The 21,417-nt window shown below is 38.4% G+C and overlaps 1 protein-coding gene across 1 annotated transcript in view; it reads left to right on the top strand.

Annotated features, from left to right (window-relative positions):
* The window catches only part of LOC137203210 (uncharacterized), a 32,208-nt gene extending 19,267 nt beyond the window's left edge, over positions 1 to 12,941 (top strand). The window contains exon 3 of the mRNA XM_067698873.1: positions 12,316 to 12,941. The gene's annotated coding sequence lies outside the window, so the exon portion shown is untranslated. The remainder of the gene's footprint in view (positions 1 to 12,315) is intronic.
* The last annotated feature ends 8,476 nt before the right edge of the window (positions 12,942 to 21,417 follow it).

Here is a 21,417-nt window from a genome sequence, read left to right as displayed (position 1 = left end):
AACCCGTGTCCCCTGCATCGGCAGGCGGACTCTCAACCACCGCACCACCAGGGAAGTCCTAAGTGCATTTCTTGAAAGAAACACTTGATCATTTTATGTACCATTCTCTAGTCATGTTCTATCTTATTTCCCACAACCTGGCAGGACAAAAAGGGAGTGGAAGGTATGAGTAGTTACATTGTCTTCTTCCTCCTCTACCTGCTGATATTGTCTAGAATTTAGAACAGAGCTTTTATGGATATTCTTTCTTTTGAATTTCTTTGGCATTTGGTTTTTTTACACTACACAATACTTTATGATGTCATGTGATCATCATTCTCATATCTCTTGAAACAACTCATTTTACTATTTCCTTCATGAGTGTTTATAAAGGACTTCTTAATTTAGACAATTATCTGAAGCCTTATATTTTTGATATATATTTTTTTATTATAACAACATATTTAAAAGGACATTTGCTTGGGTATATAATTTCTTTTTTAAAAAATATTTTCCATGTCTCTATTTGATTTTCTTTTTTTAATTTTATTTAATTCTGGCTGCATTTGGACTTCGTTGCTGCACGCGGGCTTTCTCTAGTTGCAGCGAGCGGGGCTCTTTGTTGCAGTGCGCAGGCTTCTCATTGTGGTGGCTTCTCTTGTTGCAGAGCACGGACTCTAGGTGAACGGGCTTCAGTAGTTGTGGCTCGCGGGCTCTAGAGCGCAGGCTCAGTAGTTGTGGTGCACGGGCTTAGTTGCTCCGCAGCATGTGGGATCTTCCCAGACCAGGGCTGGAACCCGTGTCCCCTGCATTGGCAGACGGATTCTTAACCACTGCGCCACCAGGGAAGTCCTGGGTATATCATTTTATATCCAAAATTCTTTTCATTAAATATTAAAAAATCGTTCTACTTCTTGTTTTCTTGTGTCCGTTTTTTCTGTGTGTGTGATTCCTAATGTCTTTCTGATCCTTGTTCCTTTGCAGGTAATCTGCTCTAACACACTGTAAGCTTTATAAATTTATCTATGTCTTTGATGTACTTAAATTCTACTGTAGCATTTCCTGGTGTAGTGTTTTTGATGTTTGTTTTTTATATAACCTGTTTGGCATGAAGGCAGATCTGGTAAGGAAACTCAAGTGCACACACACCCATGACTTTCCTGGACACTTATTACCGGGTGCTCTCACCAAGCTGCAGGTTTACATATGTCCAGGACTCTCTAACAAGAAGTCCTTTTTTTGATAAGTCACATGTGAGATACAGTATAAACTCACCTATTAGGACGCCTAATGTTGCAACATCTGTGTTGCTCACAGTAGTTCTAACTGAACATTTTTATTTGCAAAGTATGTCTTTTGCATTTTCTTCTAGAGATTCTATTCCATCCTTTGAACCTTACGTTAGAGCGACATCATGTGGCGGGATGAGATTATGCAGGCAGCCTTGTTGGTAACATCACCTGTTTAATCTAGTGACTGGATACACTTTTTCTAACAGCTCTTTTTTTGCCAAATACCATACCTTTTTGTACATAAACAATATTTTATCACTGCATAATAGAGTTAAACTGGGCAAGAATTTTCAGAATTTTTTAGAAAAATTTTTTTTTGAAATAAGCATTTGAAGTAACAAAAGGCTGTCCTACGACAAACACCAATCAAAAGTGCAGGGCTTCCCTGGTGGCTCAGTGGTTGAGAGTCCGCCTGCCGATGCATGGCACGCGGGTTCGTGCCGCGGTCCGGGATAATCCCACATGCCGCGGTGCAGCTGGGCCCGTGAGCCATGGCCACTGAGCCTGCACGTCCAGAGCCTGTGCTCCGCAACGGGAGAGGCCATGGCAGTGAGAGGCCCGCGTACCGCAAAAAAAAAAAAAAAAAAAAAAAAAAAGTGCTGGGGGGGATGTCATTTTTGAGAAAGTCTCAAATTTAAAATTATTTAAAATTTGAATCCTAGTCCCATCTTATTCTGTGGGTTCCCACCTTTTTAAAGAAGTATGATTTTTTTTTGTTCATCAAAACAATGATGATAATCTTAAATATTCAGCCCCGGAATGACATCTGTAAAACACGAAGATCTCTCCCCAACTTGAGAGTAAATTCATGTTAACTGAGTGTGAGTCAACGTAAGACCTGTCTGACTTAAGTAGTGTTTTTCTAGTACTCTGATCAAAACCATTATTCATGTTGTTGCTCCAGGCACGTCATTTGGCATTGTGTGCTAATGCTGTCGGTTAAGCACATCACACTTGGAACTTCTTCTTTATACCATAGTGCTAGTTATTATATTTGCACTATGTTTTCTTCATACATTTTTATCTTGATGATTTATATCATATCTATGTCTTAAACCAGGTATTGTCATTTCAGCATATATCAATATTAAGCCTATTAACGAAATATCTTCCCTTTTTTCATACTACATCTTTGAAATCCCGTGTGTAAACAGCATATCTCATTTCAGGTGCTTGATAGCCATGTGTGTCTGGTGGCTACCGTATTCAACAGCACAGCTCTAAGCATGAACTGCACAAGATTGGCCCTATCTTGAGAAAAGGGAGTCAACCTTTGTAACCTCCTCTATTTCAGTCGGTTATTGGCTATAAGTTACCCTCAGAGAGTTGGGTGGAGTGGCCCGGAAGGGGCAGTGGCTTCTGTTTGGCTGAGGGCATTTCTCTGGGGAAAGTGTCTTCTGTGAGTTTTGCCAGGTGGCGGGTGGGTGTACCTGCCATGAAGGGGACCTGGGTATTCAACTAAGTATTCACTTCACTGTTCATGTACACTTGTTCTCACATTACATTCTTTCAATGCAGGCTCTGATTCTCTAGGATTCCAGTTGGCTACATTTTCTGGGAAAACTGTAAGAGGAGGGCTGATGGGACCAAGGGTAGCCCCTGCTGCAGAGCTGGTTCCAACGCTGTGACTTATACCCAAGGGGTCGAACCAGCTCCAGCAAACATTCATGAGCTGAACCAAAGAGATGCACCTTTCCTGAGTAGACAGGATTGAGCCAGGGATTGAATTCTTCCCCACAAGAGAACCTGATGCCTCTGTCAGTAAACAGAACCACTTCCAGTGCAATCCTGGGGTAGCAGAGAAACGGGATCCAAAAGGAAGCAGGAATGAAGAGGTTTTGAATATGGTGAATGGGGTAGGAATGATTGTGCTACAGGTAAGACTCAGGGATAGGATCGCCAATGTGGCAGATGTCTCAACTTTGCAACAGGCAGGTATGTTCCATATGTGGCCTCCCTGAAGAAAGAGAAAGGACCACTATCCAAAATTTGGTCCAGATGTCAAGAGTGTTGGCACCATAAACATGCAGAGAAAGTATAAATGTTTATTACTCACATAACAGGCTTTCCGGTGAGAGGTGCAGAATGGCTTGAGGGGGCAGGGAAAGGAGGCTGGGGCTTTTGTTGTGATTAGTGGGTGGGACCAGGGTGAGGATTACAGCAGGTGATAAGGCGGGGTGGGGCGCTGGGCATCCGTATCTGCTCTCCCAGATGTGGGGTGGGAGGAAAAGAGGGAGAGATGACGCTTAATACCTGCCAGCAATCAAGCCAAAAAATGGAGTCAGGCTGTGTATTAGTTTTCCAGGTGTGCTTAACAATTGACCACAAAGTGAAGGCTTAAAGTGATACCACAGTATTGCCTCTAAGTTACAACGGCTGGAAATCCAATATCAAGATGTCTGCGAGGTTGGTTCCCTCTGGATGCTCTGGGGGAAGAATTTGTTTCATGCCTCTTTTTTTTTTTTTTTTTTTTTTTTTTTTAACGTGGGATCTTCCCAGACCGGGGCACGAACCCGTGTCCCCTGCATCGGCAGGCGGACTCCCAACCACTGCGCCACCAGGGAAGCCCTGTTTCATGCCTCTTCCCTAGTTTCTGGTGATGGCAGGCAGTCCTCGGCATCCTTGGCTTATAGATCACTCAGACCTCTGCCTTTCTCTTCCCGTGGCGTTCTCCCTGACTGTCTCTTCTCCTCTTCTTGTAAGGATGCCAGTCATGTTGGATTAAAGGCCCACCCTCCTCCAGGATAACTTCATCTTAACTAGCACCTTAAGGCCTTCCACAAAGACTCTGTTTCTGAAGTTCACATTCACGGATACCAGGGGTTAAGACTTCAGTGTACCTTTCTGGAGACACAATTCAAGTCACAAAAGACCATTAAATTCCATATGTCACTCTGATAGAAGTGATTTATGCCTGGATACAAGATAAACACCATGGCAGAATTCACTTCTTGATGGCTAATTTATCCATTCTGTAGGTTTAATTTAATTGCTCGTGGACCATACCGCAGATTGGTGGGTGTGGGTGTTCTGATAGAGATGGAAGCAGTCATGTTTTTCATCTACCCTCCTCCCCTCAATGCCAGTGAGTTTCTCCTATGTTCTTTGTTCTTCTACTATGTCCTACTAAGTATTGGGTAGCATGAATCAAATTTGCTTACCTAACTGCTTTTCGAGGCTGCAGATTGCTTTGCTTTCTAGATTTGCTGGGTATAGGGACAGTGTAGTGATAATCTTTAAAAGAGAGACTATGGGATAGGGAAATGTACGGTTGGTCTGTAAATGGATCTATCTTTATTTCTGGGGATGCCTAGATGTCTGGCTTTGACTCTAGGCCAAGATAAGGGTAATAGAATTTACAATGTGCCATTTAATTCTGACCCGGAGGGCCGCTTTGTTTACTGATGATTTTCAACTGGCATAATGGGTTAGACCGTCTGACCTGACTATGTGATCAGAGGTACATTAAAAATCTCTCTTGGAACTTCTGCCTTGAGCTCTCTGGAAGCCTAGATTCACTGCACACATCTTGGTGGCTCAATCCAGAGAGCACTTCAGTTTGCGAGTAAGAACCCTGGGGAGTCAGCACCTGGATGTCTCTCAAAGCCTCAGCGCTGCCTGCCCTCCATTCTCTGTCTCTTAATGGATCATATACTTTATACTTTGACTTTATATAAGAGCCAAGTAAGAGTAAGTTCTATGGACTCGTGTCCTTCCAGATATCTGAACTTCTCAAATCTTTGTTGAGGCTGATGGAAAACTTGGGATTGAATTAACACAACTTTTGAAGCCTGAAGGAACTTTAGTCATTTCAGGGAGTGATTCCCTAGCCTGCTGCTATGGAAAGAACCTCCAATTTATCCAGTTATTAAGAATCTTTTTTAGCTGAGACTGAGCAGAGAAAGAAATTGAGGAGGAATTAATTTCTTTGAACTTTAACTTAAAAGCGCAAGAAATTTTTTATTGGATTTTAATTCTTTCAGATTTTGAAGTCTTTGAAATTGAAAACTTTTAGTATTTACATTTAATTTCTTCCTGGGAATTTCATTAATGAGAAACTATATTCAACATATGGAACATTTCTATACTGTTTACATTTTATTATTGGAATATCTTTTTGCAACTTATGATTGGATTACCTTATTGGTGTCATTTAATCTCATTCAAGGTCTTCTGATATGCTTTGTTTAATTACTTAACTGGACACAAGTTAGATAGGAAATAGAACAGAGAGGTACTTTTCAGTCTTGGTGGCAAACTTGTCTTGGAGATAATATATTCTTCTGAATAATTTCAGATCTTATGAGACAAAATCAACACTAACAGCTCTTGGACTGTGGAGGTTTTACAACATGTCTGGAAATCTTTTGCTGTTCCTCTCATGAGAGTTGAGCGTTGATGATGTTCTCTCCTCTGGAATCTGGACCTTTTAGTGACTAGCTTGTAACCAATCAAGTGCAGCAGAAGTGAAGTGCCTAAACTCTGGGACCGGGTCAGGGAAAGCCATGCAGTTTCCATCTAGTTCTCCTGGGATACTTGTCTGGAAGCCTTGAGTTGCTATGTAAGAAGTCTACCGCGTTGAGGTGTCCAGGCTGAGAAGAAGCTCAGACACATGGAGTGGCCATGAGCAGCGCGCCTGCCGACAGCTCCAGCTGAGGTTCATCCAACAGCTTCAACCCACACATGTATGTGAAGATGCCTCCAGGTGATTCCCACCTATCCAGTTACCCCCAGCTCTTGAGTCACCCTGGTTAAGGCCCCAGAGCAGGTGAAGCAGAGACAAGACATCCACACTGTGTCATTATGTGAGCATTAAAATATTGTTACTGTATACCACTATGTTTTCAGCAAATGTAACCAGGGGAGGGGCTCAGAAGTCTATCCAAGGGAGCAGTAGTTGGTATTGTGGATTCAGTCCCATTAAGGCTGATTGACATTTGGTTTCCTTCCCCTAGAAGAATAGCCACGACCTGATGGAACGTGGTGTTGGCTCAGTGAGCTAAGAGAAAGAAGAACTGAGCCATGTTGGGGCTGACCTGTCCTTCCCTACTTTTGGAGTCAGGGGAAGAGCCTTTCCTTCAACACTCCTGGTCCCTCTACCTTCTCAGTCATTCCCTCAGGTGGGAGGGAGGGAGGTACCTGGTGGAAATTTGAGAAGAAGGAATGTGCTAGGCTTGGTTAAGCTCAGATCTGCTATCCTCTTTGGAAGCCAGCCTGACCAGAGGCAACCCACATTCTCTGCTGCTTTGACCATGTCCTGTGTTCAGGGGCCCAGCTCTTGTGAGGAAAGCATGTGACCTTCCAGCTTCTTCTGTGACTAGGACTAAGCCTGCAGGTCAGATAGCTTATTTCACCCCCTGCTACATGCTACCTCCTGCAACTTACTCTCATGAAGAATAAAGATGATGTTTCCAAAGGCCTTATTCGTAGCCTAATTTTTATTATGTTCAGAACTCAGATGGGGATGAAGGGTGCTATTTATTGGGCTTTCTTAAGATGCTGAGACAATTTCTCTGTATTTATCTCTTACACTCAGTCATATTATTTGCACTGTCATGTGAATTACCTGACACAGGACAGAGTAGACCTTTAATGTTTGTACTAACTTATAGCAAATTAAAAAAATATATACAGTGTACAACGTCTTGTCTTAATCCTTAGAAATGGACTCCAGATGTATGCTTGAACACCAGTCTCTCAATATATTACTACCAGATTAAGAGTTTCTTTCAAAAGAAACAAACTTTGCATAATTTCTGGGCCCTTAGACTTACCCTTACTTTCACTATTTCTGAATACAATTCATCACCTGAAGAGGTGATAAAACATTTGGAGATTACTAAAAAGGCACTTTAAGTGTTTTTGCCTGGGAATCCTGTTCTATCAAAAAGAAATTTCAAAGGGCTGTTGGAAGATTTATTAACTTTTTCTCAGAAAGGAATCTTAAACAGTTTCTTACTCAATGTGATATGCTTCTTTTCTAATCCAAACCATACTGAGATGGCGCAAAAGAATAACAAGGTCCCTGATCACAGCATTTCTGAGGAGCAGTGATGGTCTGGCTTCAGAACTAGCAGTAGCCCAACGTCTTCTTTGGTCTTAAGATAAATGCAGTCATGAAACTTTTACATCTATAGGCAAAAATTTACTTCTGAAATTCTCCTTCAGAGTGTTTGGTTTTATGCTCTAGCCCTTAAATTACCTGCTAGTTTTTTTTCTCTTTAGCCCCACAGAATCTATACCATTACAAGGTTTTCATCTTTTATTTAAGAAAGCAATTACTATTATATTTGGTTCTGCCTTAAAGGTAAACCTTAAATAATTTATATAATTTTAACAGCTTTCCTAAGGAATAATTGATATGCAAAGAACTGAACATACTTATGTGTACAATTTGGTTAATTTGGACATATGAAGACACCCATACCATTACCACCATCAACGTAACAGGCATTTCCCACAACTTTCTGAGTTTCTTATGTCTCCACCTCCCTTTTGTTTTTTGGTGGTAAGAACATTTAACATGAGTTCTACTCTCTTAACAAATTTTGAAGTGCACAATACTGTATTGTCAATGATAGGTACTATGTTGTCCAGCCGATCTCTAGAACTTACTCACTGAGCATAACTGAAGATTTATATCCATTGAACAACAACTCCCATTTCTCCTACACCCCGTTCCATCACCTAGAACCACTATTCGATTCTTGCTTCTGTGAGTTTGACTATTTTAGATACCTCATATAGGTAGAAATATGGAGTATCTGTCTTTCTATAACTGGCTTATTTTACTTAGCATAATGTCCTTCAGGTTCATCCATGTGATTTTGAACATTTTACTTAAATTTTGTGTACTACATTCTAAAAAGTTCTTCTTGAACTGTATTATCTTTCATAAGGAAGGCTAGATTTCCCCCCAATCACAGTCAGTTCTGCATTGTGACATTATTGTTACCTGTCAAGAGCCAGCAGGTAATTTGACAAGAGTTTAAAGGGAATATTTGCAAAGGTTTTGGTAAGGCATAATGAACCTAACAAGAGCTAACACATGATCCTGGAACTAGACACAGTGGAGTGACTTTACCATTCGTACTTCAGATGTGGGGGGCAGGCTGGGGGGGGAAGAAGGGGTACACAGAACCCAAAATAATAGCTGAATGGAGAGGAGTTCGTGAAAGGAGCTGTGGTCTTTGGTGGAAGGTCACATAGCTGACACGTGCTGACTCCACCAGGAGAAAACTGGGGAAGTCAACACCCTCCTGCTTCACATCCTTGACTCATGCTTCTCGCTGACCAAACCCAACAGGAGGCCAGAGAGCAGTGAGCTTGATGTCAGCCTCCTGGGCACAGAGCAGGTAGAGCAGAGAGTGCTTGTGGGAGCGGAGAAGGGAGAGGGAAAATACCCAGTACAGTTACCAAATGCCCTGATAGATAAATTCATTTTTCAACACTCCAGGTTTTTACTTTATTCAGCCTTTTATTCAGCAAACATATATCGAGCGCCTAATACTCCATAAGATCGGGGGTGGGGCTGTAAGTCAGGAGAACAACTATATCATATGCTTTCAGGAATTCTGTAGTTTAGTGAGAGAGCTAGAAAAATTAAAATAGAAAGTTATAATACAAGGAAATAAACATTTCTGAAGAAGTGGGTATGAGGTGCCCAAGAGTACTTTGTAGGAGTAGAGGGAGTGTCAAGAAAGGCCTTCTGAAGGATGTACCTGTGATGGGTCTGGGAGGTAAAAGGGGGAATTATCCATGTGAAGAATGTGGAGAATGATATTCCAGGTGATTGAGAAACATATACAGATGCTCAGAAACCTTAAGTAGCATGGAGCTTCCCAGGAACACTGCAGCAGAGACAATGTTCTTCTACTTACTCACTAATGGAATTCCTTTTTGTTTTGAGTTGGCGGGGGGGGACTAAAACTGGGGTCTTTGATGTAAGTCAAGAGAATTAAAAAGAGCTTGCCTCCGAAAAATTGAGATAAGTCATGTATTCAGCAGTAACAAGAAAAAACAGATTTAACCATGCAGGAACTCTAGGTGTTGGAACTGTCAAATACAGAACGTGAGAAAAATGAGTGTAAAATATTTAAAGTAATAAAGGATACAGTTAAAATGTAGTTATACAGTAAGGAATTTGAACACATAAGTTTGAAAAAGAACACAAATGGAACTTTTAGAAATGAAAATTAAATCACTATTGAGATAAAAACTCAACGAACAGGTTGAAAAAAGAATTAGTGAACTCAGAGCTCAGAACCATGTATACATAATCCAAAGTGCAGCAAAGAGAATAAAAAGAGACACCTGAAGAGAGGGGAGGTGATATGGATCATAGAATGTGAGTAACTTGAGTTCTAGAAGAGGAGAAGCGAAAAGAAAGAATTATTGAAAGAAACGATAATAACAATATTTACAGAAGAATTAACAAACATTAATCTACCATCCAAGGATCACAATATAATTTTTTATTTTGAGAAAATACACATATCATTAAATTCACCATTTTAACCATTTTAAAGAATATAATTCAGTAGCATTGAGTACACTCACGATGTTGTATTAAAGTATTAAAAGTTCATGGTAATGTTCTTAAAAGCTCATTCTTATCATTAGATATGATTTACAAAGAATAGTGTAATAATAATAGTTGTTTACAGTCATTTAAAATTTTTAACAAAAACACGCAAAATTAATGTTAAATATATTAAAGTTGATTCTTCCAAAGAACACATTTTAGTAAGAGAAATTAAAATCATTTATGATAAAATATGTACAAGCAATTTTAAAATGTTTTTAATCTCTAGTATATTGAATGAAGAATTAAATTTGAGGTTTCAAGTTATCATTATTGTACTTGTCTATACTTAAAGAATACACCAAAATAAAAATGGTGGTACTTAAATAAGCACTTATTTTTGGAGACTGACCTTTTTTCTGAATCTTTTTGTGGTTTACAGTCATCAATATGCAATTTAAACTCTCAGGCTAATTTATTACAACTGGCAATCACATTGATAGCATTACAAATCTAAATATATCTTAATGGGAGTCTACAAGGATTTATAATCCAAGTAGAAAGACTTTAAGGAGTGAAGTTATTGATCTTGCATTACATGATAGGCAATGGATCCAATTTCCTGCTTCTAAAGACTATTCTTAAACCAGCAATGATGGGTTTTATTATCACAGGGACAGTAGTTGCTCCGCGGTGACAGCTTTTTCCAGGGTTTAATCACATATTCACTTAGACAATTCTCTTTTGATCTCATCAAATTCATGCTGTCCTTTTCAGATAGGAAAAGCAGCTAGTGAATATTACCCCAGATAACCTTTCTATGCCTAAACATATAGAGTCACATTATTCTTTGTCTCTTACCCAGAGTCAAGAAGCTGAGTGCCTCCTTGGCCTTATATCCTCTTATTTTGTGTTACTGATGACTTTCCTTTGGAATATTGCACATTTTTATAAATTATTTAGCATGTGATTACTAAACGGGAAGTGAAAGAACTTAGGTAACAAAAATCAAAAGCATGAAAGTTCAGAGGGGTCATTCAGTGTTTTTGTTAAATACAAGGTAAATATATACAAACAATCTATTTTTCCTGCCTCAAAATTTCATGTAGTCTCTACTTCTAGATTCAATAAATAGAATTAGATATATTAACATTTTTGATTAATTTAATTAATGTTTATTGTATTAATATCTAATGAACATATGAGATCGAGTCTCATCCCCCTCAAGTAGTTTTCAAGCTAAGGAGAAAACATGCATAAAGAATTCAGTATGACACCATAGCATGCAGTAGAAGATATTGCAGAGGCATAATTTTAACTGAGATAAAGAGAAATAAGGTAACATGTAAAGATGGACTTTATAGATAAGTATGGTTTTTATAAGCACAGAAGAGGATGAAAACCATCACAAGGTAAGGAGAGAATAACCAAAGACAAAGGGTGTACAAGGTTTGATGTGTATTAATCCTGAAGTGGAGGATAACATATGTGAGACAAACTCTAAGTTAGAAATGAAGATGAGTCAAGGGTATGTTCACTGAGAAAAGAATGTATTTGGGAAATTAGGTAATTAGGTGTCCACAGAGTGTAAGAAATAGGAAGAGTACGGTGGGAGCTGTTACTTTAATCAACTTTATGTTAAATACCAAGGAACTTAGACTTGATTTGATAAGTAACAGGGAATCATTGCAGGTTTTTAAGTATGAGAACAACCTGGTAAGTCTTACAACTAGTTAACTAGTATGGAGTGGTATGTAAATGAATTTGTCAGGAGTGATACCAGAGTGAATTGAATACTCATATGGGGAACAAAATGAAATTGGACTCCTACTTCACCTCTTTTAGAAATTCTGGGTAGATTACACACATGCATATAAAAAGCCAAACTAAAACACTTTTAGATCTAGATAGATAACATATCAATATGGCAGGGTAGGATTTCTTAAACAAGACATGAAAATCTCCAACAAGAAAGAGAATATTTATAAATGTATTAGTATTAAAAACATACCAAATTTTCAATAATTAAAAATTATCAGTCAGCTTAGGCTGCCATAACAAAATAGTACAGACTGGATGACTTAAGCAACAAGAATTTATTTTTTCACAGTTCTGGAGGCTGGAAAGTCCAAAATGAAGGTGGCTGGCTGGTTCAATTCCCCAGTGAGTGCCCTCTTTCTGGCTTACAGGTGGCCCTTTTCTTGGCTGGCTGCATCCTCACTATGGTGGAGAGAGAAAGGAAGCAAGTTCCTTGGTATCTCTCCTTATAAGGTCACTAATCCCATTGTAAGGGCCCCCTGTCTTCATGACCTCATCAGAATCTAATTACCTCCCAAAGACTCCATCTCCAGATACCATCATACTGGTGGTTAGGGCTTCAACACATGAATTTTGAAAGGGACACAACTGGCTCATAGCACACCCTATTTTCCATTTTCCACTTCTCACTCTCTCTATTCCTACTCTTGCTGCTGGAATCATGCCCAGATAAACTAACTGCTTTCAAACTTTTGTCTCAAGCTCTGTTTTTGACAGGAATCCGGACTAAGGAGTTGACACTGGAATTGTGGAACTCACTGGCCAACTGGCAAGAAGATTGTGGCTAGTGGTAAGTGAAGGCTGTGAGTCAAAAAGAGGCAAGTTCTGTTCAAGGAACCGACAGTAATTGTCCTGGCTGGACTGCACAGAGCACGGCTGAGCTCAAGAACCAAGGCTGGGCCAATTATGTCCTTGTATGTATGTATGTATGTATGTCCTTGTAGGACATGTTTCAGTTTGGTCTTTCTCCTAAAGCAAACAGGAAAGCATAGAAGGACCTTAAGCTGTGGAGCAACATGGTCATATTTGCATTGAACGTATTAGCATGAGGAACAGACTAGAAAGGGGTGGGTGGTGACAAGAGAGGACCCTGGGAGGTGGGTTTAGAGGCTATTGCATTAGTCCAGGGGAGAAAGGGTGGTAGCTTGGACCAGGAGGTCGGCGGGAAGCAGAGGCCATAGGGACCTTGCCTGGAATTTGAAAAAGAACAGACATTTCTGCATTTAATGGAAGATTTGACCAGTTGACTGTAGTGGCTCCTCTGAATACCCTTTGAGAATGTCTGATTATTTCACTAAAAGGCAAGAAACCGCTTAATAAAAATCCTGATTTCCTCAGTCTTCTTTTGCTTTTATTTATTTTTTTATTTTTTATTTTTTATTTTTTTGGCGGTACGCGGGCCTCTCCCGTTGCAGAGCACAGGCTCCGGACCCGCAGGCTCAGCGGCCATGGCTCATGGGCCCAGCCGCTCCGTGGCATGTGGGATCCTCCCAGACCGGGGCATGAACGCGTGTCCCCTGCATCGGCAGGTGGACTCTCAACCACTGCGCCACCAGGGAAGCCCTTCTTTTGCTTTTAAATCGCTACTAGTTGATACAACACAAGGAAAACAACATCCATATTTCTCCATTCCAAACAGTATCGTTCAGCCGGCTTAACCAGCACCCCAGCATCTCCATAGCATACAACAGTAAGTGTTTATTGCTTGAGCATCTGTGGGTCAGCTGTGGGTCAGCTGATCTGGGAGAGGCACCGCTGTGGTTTCTGCTTCAAGGTGTGCGTCTGGCTGGGCTTGGAACCTGCTGGGGGTGGGCTCAGGTGTGAGCCATGAATAATCAGCATCCTGAGGCCGGGGCTGCAGTCGCAGCAGCCACAGACGCACAAGGAGTGACTCATGCTTCCAAGGCTTGCAAGCGACAGAGTGCTTCTTCTTCCATTTTCCACTGGACAAAGCAAGTCACAAGGCGAAGACCACTATCGGTGAGTTGGGGACATGTCCTCTGCCTCTAAGAGGCCGAGGCAGGACTGTGGATGCAGATTACCATTGTGGGGAGGATTGGGGCTGATACTCAGCCCATCACAGAAAAGAACACCAGGGCCTCCTCTGCCCCACAAAACCTGAAAGAATTTTGACAGTTCCTTTCACCTCAATTCTTTCCTAACTAGCCCAAAGTGGTTCTTTTCTGTGTACATTTTTCTTAAAGGGATGGTTGATAAATTCTTTCACAGAGAAGTCTATGTAATTTTGTAAGGTGTTTCTCAAATTCGAAGTTGCAACGACATTTGTAAAGACAAATATATTTATTCATAAGAGCCAGGCTTTGTAGAAGTCAGAAAGGATTTTCTGTGATTTTCAAAAGCTAAGTTTTAAAAACTGAGAGCTAAGTCCAGAGTACCGAGCATAGGCTTTTACACACAATACGAGTTGCTCTACCTTGAAAGAAAGAACAGTTGTCAGTAGGTTAGAAGAGACGGTTCCGAGGGTACCTAGACCGGTCTCAGTGCTTGTAGGTTAAGAAGGCCTCTGAGCGAGACGGTGTCTGATTTGGGGGACTCATAGATGAGGGGTTTTGTGCCTGGCCTTCCAGACTGCAAGGAGAAAAATATAAAATCTGTTTAAATTATCAGCAGCTGAGGGACGGTGTTGAGGCAAATGGACCTGGAGATGGCCTTGTAGAATGTGGCATAGCCCGGGGTGGTGTGGCTGAAGTAGCCAGGGAGTTCCCGAGCCCCATAAAGGGGAGAAGAAATCCTTAGAAGAGACCTTGCCTCCAAATGAGAAAATGTAGAATTTATGACAAGTCAAGACGTATCATTTGGAAATAAGAATTCCCAAGATGCTTAGTTCTTAAACGTCTGGTCAGAGTCTCTTAAGGTAAATAAGTCCCTCCTGTTCTGTAATACTTTAGGATTATTGTTTCACCATGCAGTTGTTTTGATTTTTATTGTTTCAGTTATACGCATTTCCAAGGTTAGAGATTAATGTAACAAAGTACATAGTCCAGTGTAACGAGGAGCAGAATCAAATTCTTCTCCCATGATATCAGCCAAAGATCCAAGAGTTCGCAACCCCAAATCTGAACACGCTGGCTCGGCTATCAAAGTAACAGCCATGTACACAATCTAGTACCATTCAACAGAATGAAGATTTGTTCACTCAGATGGATTTATTTTACTAAAATCTTTTTTCTGTTGTTGCCAGCACAAGGTGAAATGGAATGTTGGAAGTAAGCCTGAAAAGCTGGTCAGCATAAGTAGCCGAACAAGATAATTAGCACAAAGCCACACTCAGCACCATATTCTTAGAACCTGTAGAGTACAAATTATCTGCAGCTGTGAATAACTTCTAATAGTTAAGCATTGGGTAAACATTTTGCTTTTGACCCGAACTGTATAGCTTGGCTCTCTCCGCAAGCATTATGGCCAACTTTCCATTTTGTTTTGTACTTTCTGGACTAGGGCAAAATCTGGACTGCTAAGAAACTGGATAATTTTGTTCTTAATTTTGTAAACTAAAGCTGAACTATTTAACAAGTCATTTATTATTCATTGAGATATACTGTCTCTTGATAAATGATTGAAATAATCCAAACATTAATTTTATGTTTATTTAGAAATTGAGATTTGGAAATAATTTGTCTAGTCCAAGGAAAGAAGGAATGTTAACACTGGAGCCAGATTTGTCTTGATCACTCTAAACAGACCAATTAAAAGAATAGGCTTAATATTTTCTTTGGGAGAGCTAGCTAGTACGTATTGCCAGAGCACTCAATAGTTTAACAGAAAAAAATTCTGGAAGAAAGAATATAAAAGAGATGAAAAATATATTTAAAAGAGAGAGAGAGAGAGAGAGAGAGAAAAGAAACACTGGCATGAGTCTGGAAAAGAGAGTTAAAACTCTCTGGTAAGCAGAAAAAGGGCAAATGAATGTTACAGAATTTTGATTCCTGGGATGTAGACCGTGAAAGGTGGACCTTAAAAGAGAATTACCAAGTGAAGAAAAGGAATGAATCAATATCAACATGTGCTCAAAGATGTATCATTAGCTATAAGAGCTTCTTCCAGAGTAATATAGTATGTTTTCATTCTTGGAAATAATCTCTTCATAACTAGAAAAAAAATGCCAAGACAATGGAATTGGATTGAGTATCTCCCTTAAATGTTAAACCTGGTCATTGTTTTCAGTGTAAGAGGATATCTACAGGATGTAAATAATTTGTAGGAAAGTGCTAAGAACAAGGCAGCCTGGAGGGGAGCCAGAGAGGAAGGGAAGGTTAATTGGATAGGTCCTGCAGCATCCAGGAAATTAGTTTACTTCATATGCGGTAAAAGCAGATCCAAATCTACCCAAAATAAATATCTTTAAAGTTAATCTTCTAGATCTTAATTTTTTTCCATAAAGTTTTAATTTAAATGGACCTACTGGAATTTGTAAAAACTTAAATGACTAAAACCCTTTGTTGCATGGCATCCTAATAATAAATTAATACTAAATTGTGATTGTTGTTAAGCAGCTTTCCTTAGAATAATTTTATTTCTTAAAATTGAATACAATTTCTCTAATAAAAATGTACTTTTCAAGTATATAAAAATATAAAGCATATTCTTTATTGGCTATCATTAAGGGTGAAGATTTTGAGAGGTGTAAAAACACTCTTTCATTTTAAAGATAGTTGTCTGAAATATAAGCAGGTTTGATGTGACTGGTATTAAAATATTTGAGTGAAAAAACACTAAGATGTCATAAGTGATTTTCACATTAGCCTATACTTAGTTTTGACTAAATATTCTCTTCTTCAAACATCCATTCCTTTCTTTGAACAATAAAAACAATAATAATACCACAGTCAGTATAGCCAAATATGAAATTAATTCAGTACGAATTTTGCCCATGATTGAAATTTTGTTTGCGCTTAAGAGAGAAAACATGTTTGCAAAAATGTACACCTTTTCTTTAAATGGTACTTATTATTTGTTAAGGGGTAAAGTGACCATAATACTATTAGTTTTAAAATCTGATAAAAAAGGAAACACTAGAACACAACAAAATTTAAAATCAGGCAGGTGGTTCACTAGCATTCTTCAATAGGGAACACTGAAGTTGTTATTTTTATTGATGCTTAAATTGTTCTGGCTCCCTTGGATGGGAAAATGTATTTGAAGACCGGTTTTTGCTGTTGGGGTAATCTTTGCTACCAGGGTTGCCATTATTCCTAGGCCTTTTTATTTAACAAAGCTAGGATAAAGCTATATAGTTTTATATGTATTTTTGTATGTGTAGATAATAGTTATATGTATTTATATAAAATACAGAATGGGGCTTCCCTGGTGGCGCAGTGGTTGAGAGTCCGCCTGCCGATGCAGGGGACATGGGTTCGTGCCCTGGTCCAGGAAGATCCCACATGCCGCGGAGCGGCTGGGCCCATGAGCCATGGCCGCTGAGCCTGCATGTCCGGAGCCTGTGCTCCGCAACGGGAGAGGCCACAACAGTGAGAGGCCCGCGTACCGGAAAAAAAAAACAAACACAGAATGAATTCTCACAGATACATCCATTAACAATCAGGACTTGGATTTATACTAACCCCTTTCATCTTCCATCTGTATCTCTCTTCTCCCATGTTACAAATCCTGGCATGATAACAAGCATATCACAGATAACATAATTTTTCATTGACTTCCTGCACAATATACACATAACAGTCTCCGAATAACAATACCAACACTACCACCAAGAATTTGACCAGTTTGCAGTTTTTTGGGGGTCAAATTATCATGATTTAAATAACTTGGAATCATTAATCACTGTGTGGCTATGATACTAACTGGATATGCATATTAATTCATTTATTTCATTTTAGTTTGGAGTTTTAGAGATTGATTACTTTTTCATTTATTTTTACGTGGTCCCAAAGTTGAATCTACTAACTAAGGAATATGCAAACAAGTTTAACGTCTGTTCTCATTATCCAAGAACTCCAATAATTGTCATTTTAAAAATATTATAGTTTACCATTTATTTTTAAATAATCATATATAATATGTATTATATATTAAAATTATATGTATATATTCATATCTTGTCTTTCCTAGGTAATTTATAGCATACAATATTTTCTTTTCTAGTTTTTGTTTTGTTTTTTAAGCACTATATTCTAGATATCACTTTATAGTCATGTGTGGAAATATCCCTCATTCCTTTTTATAACTGGATAATTTGTTGTGTTAATATGCTACTACTTATTCATCCATTCTAATATTGACACATATTTGTGCTATTTCCTATCTATGCTTTTTAAATTATTCTTGCAATTAATGGTATTGTGTATATGTCTTTTTGTATTTTAACCAGTTTATCTTTGGTATATATTTGTAAAAGGGGCATTGTTACTGCGTGAAAAGATAAAAGGTATATTTAATTTAGAGTGCCAAGTTCCTTTCATTATATGTGATCTCATTTTTTATGTTGTTTCTCTAGAATTAGATCTAGATAAGATCGATATATTACATTGAGTTGATATATATTTTTTCTCTTTTAATCTGTATATCTCTTTCTTTTTCCCTTGAAATTTATTTATTGATGTAACCATGTGTAGAACTTCATTTTCTTCTCTTTCCTGTGTTTCTTATAAACTCAGTGGTTGATTTAAAGGTTTGATTTGATTTAGGTTATTTTTTTTGGCATGAAGTGCCAAAAACTTCTATACAAGAGGTGTTGGGTATTTCCACAAGGAGACATGTGACAACTGGACGGCTCTCTTTGTGTGCTGTTGTGATGTTGATAGTCATTGATAACAATCTCCTGGATTCATTGTTAATTAGCGATTCACAGAATGATACTCTAATTCTATTGTAATGTATCTTTGATTATTTATATCCCCTGTTCTCTTTGTGTTCTCCTTCTGGAATTACGATTAGATGTATGTCCTATATCTCCTCATCATCCTACATGTTTCGTAACCTCTATTTCATATTTTCCATATCTTTTATTTCTGGGGTACATCCTAGATTTTTTTTTTGATTCTATTTTCAAGTTCACTAATTGTCACCTTAGCTGAGTCTAATCTGCTGGTTAACCCTTCCAATGAATTTTTAAATATTCAATCATTTAGTTGTTACATGTAGAATGTCTCTTTATTTTAAAACTACTTGGACAACTTTCATAGCTCTTGATTTTGCTTATATTTTTAAGACATTGATACACTTCAGGCATACTTGTTTTGTGTCTGCCTCAATAATTCTACTACAGAAGTCTTTATAGTTTTTGTTACACTTCATTTTTTCTTCCTGGTTTTACTCATCGCATCACATACATTCATGTGCTGTGCTCTCTATATGTGTGGTGTGTGTGTGTGTGTGTGTGCATGTGCGCAGATCATTTTCCTTGGAACTTTGTCTGTGAGAGTTGTTTGAGGTCTTGGGAATATTTTCAAGTCAGAATCATTTTAAAATAAATTTGCTGAGAATTTTTGGACTAAGCAGGTCCACAGGAAGTCGAGCGGCACACTCATACAGGTCCAGCTCTGCTTCCAGATGTTCAGGGGATATTTCCACCTCTAATATTCAACACAAGTTCAAGACAGGCAGATGTTAATTGAACATTTACATCCTGCATAGCAGGCTAATTGATCGTTTACTTTTGTGCTGAAGTGGTAGCTGTTTGGAGTTCCAGTTCAATGTGAGGGTCTCTGCTATTAGATCCCCACCTTGACAGGTTCTAGGCTCAAGTTTACCGATTTTTGGAAAATAACTTCACAATGAAAACTGACTAGCATTCTATTCCTTGATTTCTAACTTTCACTTCACATTTGGCCTAATATTTCTTGGTTTCTTTACAGTTTAGCACAACATTGTTTCTTTTTATACCAGCTATTTAAAGTTGTATCATTAGTAGAATCTTAAGGAGATATTTAGATCTCTGTGCTGCCAGAGAGAACTATTTCATGGTATACAGAATTTTAAAGTTGGTATATATGATAAGCTATTAAAACAAAGGACTCAGCATCCCATGCCTCAAATGAAGGAGATTAAAAAGTAACTCTACGAGTTTCTTGCCTGGAAGTAAAAAACCAACAAAAATTAAGAAGAATTTCCTAAATACATCAAACACGGTTATTACGATTATTGGATTCCCTAGGGACAGAAAGAAGCTTCAGGGTTGGCAAGCATATTGCAATAAATTCAATGGAAATTTTTCTTTACCGTTTTAAAGGAAAATTCTTATTACTAAGTTATCATTTGCTAGCGTGTTAAAGGGACTAGATTAGAAACTAGTTTAGAAATGATAGGGCTTGTGTGAGGGTCTTAATTAAACCACTGATCCACAAGTTTAACAAGGGAGGCAGTGCTTTCTGGCAAGAAAGTGAGAGATATAACTCGAGATATTTGCACCTATAGTCTAATAGTAGGAAACAACTTCATGATGGTTTGCTGTACTTGGGAATCTTGAGATAATCAACATGTTTCTTTCCCATATGTGTGACTGTCCTTTTATTAATGACAAAGGTTACTGGGTCCAAAATCTTTATTTGCCAGCAAAGTAATTTTCTTGATTAATATTCCAAATATAACATCATTTAGTTTTATCTAAGTTTTCTCGTTTCCTTTTCACCAACTGATTTACTCTTTTTGAGTTCATAAAGATTATCTACCATTTTTGTATGAATCAGAGGCCCAAGAATGCCTTCTTTTACCTCTGACAATCTTGTATTTGTAATTGAGTAGTTGCCACCATTTTGGGTGAGATGTACTCAGTTTTAGTTAGCTACCTCACCAAATGTCAGAGATAAACAGGATTTGGGGTATCAGCAGGCCAAATCCTTTTTTAAAAAGTAAGTACAAAAAAACAAACAAAAAAGACAAAGTCACAGTGATTTGAGGAACTATTCCCATAGTCATTTAATTAATTAAATACCTTTATATTAAAAAAACTATCCAAATCCCTGATGCATAACTGATTGAGTAACTCATATGCTTATTCAAAGTGTGTTTATTGAAAACCTAGTACTTATCAAGCCAGTGTACTTGAAATTGGGTATAAAAGGTGAACAAGGCATGGGCACTGCTCTGAAGGAGCTCACAGATCAGAGGAGTATAACTATAAAGAAATAATTTTGACTCCCGCTCAAAACAATGTCTAGTTATAGCCTTCAAAGCCTCCTTTCCAAATTTATCATTACAAGGAAGAAAAAGGAGAAAACTCAAGGAAACACCAGAACAAAACAAAAACTGAGAAAACCTACTGCTGGAATTTTGAAGAATTGAAGATAATTATAAGGTAGATAAGGTGCATATGTGAAAAACTAGACCTCAACATCTGACCCATCCTAAATTTTGATAGAGGTTATTCTGAATAAAAATATGAAGATGCTTTTCGTGTTCCTGTTTAATGATGTATACCACCCCGAGAAATTGGCAGCCAGCCACTCTCAAGTGTTTTTTTATGAGGGTGGCAGATGTTGTTTCCAAATACTTTGCTCTCACCCCCCAGTACCTTGGTAAATAAAGAATGCAAATGCCAACAGTTTACTCTGGTAGGAAATCTTTGTGCACACACGTGTGTTTGTGTCTTTATAGAGATGTGTGAGCTGGCAGTGTAGCAAGAAATTATGAAAAGTATAGTCTTCATCACAAAATAATTATAAGGGGGTATGACAGCAGGAAACCTACCAGCAGTGCATCCTGGAAATTATATCTTTTCCACTTACTATGTGGCTGGATTGCTTAAGGCAACTGGAAAGTAGAAAGTAATAAACAGTTATTTACATTTCAAAATTTTATTTTTCTTAAATTTGTATTTTCATAGTA

This window comes from Pseudorca crassidens, chromosome 12 (genome assembly GCF_039906515.1).
Source record: "Pseudorca crassidens isolate mPseCra1 chromosome 12, mPseCra1.hap1, whole genome shotgun sequence".
NCBI classification, from domain to species: domain Eukaryota; kingdom Metazoa; phylum Chordata; class Mammalia; order Artiodactyla; family Delphinidae; genus Pseudorca; species Pseudorca crassidens.
This window is presented reverse-complemented; position numbering and strand designations above follow the sequence as displayed.